Source organism: Echinops telfairi, unplaced genomic scaffold, assembly GCF_000313985.2.
Source record: "Echinops telfairi isolate 266 unplaced genomic scaffold, ASM31398v2 ScPeMD7_7469;HRSCAF=8507_1, whole genome shotgun sequence".
Lineage (NCBI taxonomy): Eukaryota > Metazoa > Chordata > Mammalia > Afrosoricida > Tenrecidae > Echinops > Echinops telfairi.
This window is the reverse complement of record NW_022111373.1, coordinates 83,384,156-83,387,118: the sequence shown is the minus strand read 5'-3', so window position 1 is coordinate 83,387,118 and position 2,963 is coordinate 83,384,156. Positions and strand designations below refer to the sequence as shown.

The window sequence follows — 2,963 nt, the reverse complement described above, 5'->3', positions numbered from 1 at the left end:
ACCTCACTTGGCTCTATTCCTTACCCACTCTAGCCTTGACTTAAATGAGTCAGAAAAACTTGGGATCATAGCATAAAAAGAAAAATAACCACATAGATGTTCCCCCTTTCAGTGGCTACCTCAGACCTGGGTTTGTTTCTAGAAAATTCCTGAAGAAAATGTATTATAAGCCTGTAGTTTTGCTAAATCAAGTCTCCCAGTTAACATTTAGAAAACACCCAGTTTGGGCTAAGAGCATTGTTGATGGTACCTAAAGAGGGGTAGCCAAACATAGTCTTATATCTCAAAACCAGTGTAAAAATCAATCTCTTGGTTGAGAGAAAAAAAGGGGAACCTAAAATCACAAGTACAGAATATTTAGGACCCCTGTCCTTCTGGATCCACACTTCCTTCAGGGTCTTCATCATTATAAATGTTCTCTGCCATCTGCCCCACTTGCATGATGTTATCTTCTGATACAGAACAAATCACCCAAGGTTCATTGGGATTTCAGGAGAAGTCAGATATCTTGGCAGTGTGACCACCATGAATAAACAACAACTCTGGTGGTCCATCTTCTGCATCTTCTGGGGATTGTTCCTCTCCAATTTTACTTAAGTCCCAGACATCCAGTCTACGATCAGTACCACTGGAAGTTAAAATGGTTTCATTGTGAGGCGACCACTGGACCTGGACTATTTCATCCTTATGTGATTCAAAGGAATGCAACTTGAGTTTCAGATTTCTTAGATCCCACAAAGCAACAGTCTTGTCAGCTGATCCTGTGGCAAGAATGAATTCACTATAGGGATTGAAAGAAAGGCAGTTCACTTCAGCAGTGTGAGCACAACTGAGTGGCTTGGATTGGAAGTATTGTTTGAACGAATATCCCAGATCATGAGCTTCGGATCATCAGCAACCGACCGAAACAGAGACTCATGAAGTAGATGCCAGGAGACACTTCAACTACTGCAGTATGTCCAGGAAAGATGGTTTTGCACCCCCCACTTTTCCTTCCTTTGGAGCAGCACTGATGTCCCGCAGGCAAAAGGTATGATCGTGTGAACCACTAAGCAAGTGCCCGCTGAGATTTGCGTTCCACATAAGTTCATACCCTTCCTTCTGATGTCCACGGAGATGCAAGTCTGGCTTACACTCTCCAGAAGGGTCTGGTTTAGAAGGGTGTTTCCCGTAGTCAAAAACAAGAACATCACTGGATGGAGTCTTGGTTGCAACGATGCAAGGGTTCCGGGGCATGTAACGGGCCCGGTTTACTTCTCCTTCATGGTTGATCTTGATTTCTATTTCAATCTTGCCACTGACAGAGCCCAAACCTCCAAATTCTCCTTTCTCACTGCTGCAGTGTGAGGCATCCAGGTGGTTTTGCTCATCCGATGCATGTGTGCCCAAGACAAGTCGATGAATGCTGAAATCTTTCCCTTCTGGTCTGGTTACATCTGGAAGCCGCTGTGCAGTTAGGCTGGGCCATTCCAGAGCATGGGTCATCACCAAATCGTAAAGAAAAGGGGTGTTCTTTGTCCATATTTTGTACTCCTCGTTGATCACGCGTTCTTCCACGGCGTCACCAAAGGCTGCTTCCTTGTCGGCCATGGCGGGCACTCAGACTGGCGCGCCAGGAAGGAGCTGTAAGGAGAGCGTTGAGGGAGGCGGGGAGGCTGCAGGTGCGCGCGGCCTCTATTGCTTCCTGCTGCACCTCGCAACCTTTCTTGTTTGTGAAATAGAAATACCCCTGGAAGACAGTACGAAACGAACACAGAACACTCCGTCAAAAGTGCAAATGAGTGACTTCCCTAGACAGAGAGAAAGTGAGCCAGAGGGCATCGAAATGATGAATGGCAAGGTGAGTATGCCCTGTATCAGAAAGGGGCTTGACGCAGCGAACATCAGGAGCACGCAGCCTCCTGAATGGCCAAACTTGAATGCTATGTAGAAATAGAGAATGTCTAACGGTCACTCAATTACACCACCTTGTATCTCGTGCACTTCTCATGTACCTTTCAGCAAAGACTTTAAAGTTTAAAAAGTTGAAATTATGTGTATATATGTGGGGCGGTGGGCGCTTGGTGGCATAGTGGTTATGCATTTGTCTGCAAAGCGAAAGGTCAGCAGTTTGAGTCCATCAGCCCCTCCGCAGGCGTCGGCCTTCTACTCCCGGAAAGAGTTACAGTCTCAGAAATTTAGAGACAGTTATACCCTGTCCTATACGGTCGCTATGGGTCACCACCAACTCGGTAGCAGTGAGTTTGTTTTGGTATACATATATAACATAAACATTGAATTTATATACATCAAACATATATAGTTGCTATAGGTATATATACATATGTAGTTAGTTTATATTAATTCCATCAAAGTGATTTCAAATCATGGTATGTGTGCATACTTATATCTATAAACACATCTATTTAAATACATGCCCTTTTCTGAATCTGGTCTGAAACAAGTGATATCATTGCTGACTTCAGAGGGACCTTGCCTCAAAGCACAGACTTACTTATATTATATATATTTGTGTTTTAGTGACTTTTGTGGATCATAATCAACTCTGGGTAACATTGAGAATGAGAATTCCAGAACACTTCATTGTGCTTATGTGAAAACTTTACATAAAGCAAGGGAATGTTGCATGGCTTAAAATCAGGAAAGGTATGCATCAGGGTTATAGTCTCTCTCACCATACTCATTCTATCTGTATGCTGAGCAAATCATCAGAGAAGCTGGGCTATACATCACATCATGTGCCATCAGGATTTGCAAAAGGCTTATCATATACCTGTGATATGTAGATGACCCACCCTTGCTTGCTGAAAGTGAGGAGACTTGAAGCACTTGCTGATAAAGATAAAAGATGGTAGTCTGTTATGGATTACAACTCAATATGAGGAGGACCCAAGTCCTCACAACTGTATCAGTAGGTAACATCATGATAAATGGAGAGAAGGGTGATGTTGTCAAGGATTGTG

General features: G+C 43.5%; 1 pseudogene; it reads right to left on the bottom strand.

Annotated features, from left to right (window-relative positions):
• Window positions 1-281: 281 nt before the first annotated feature.
• Window positions 282-1,590, bottom strand: LOC101656365 (annotated as a pseudogene).
• Window positions 1,591-2,963: the final 1,373 nt, after the last annotated feature.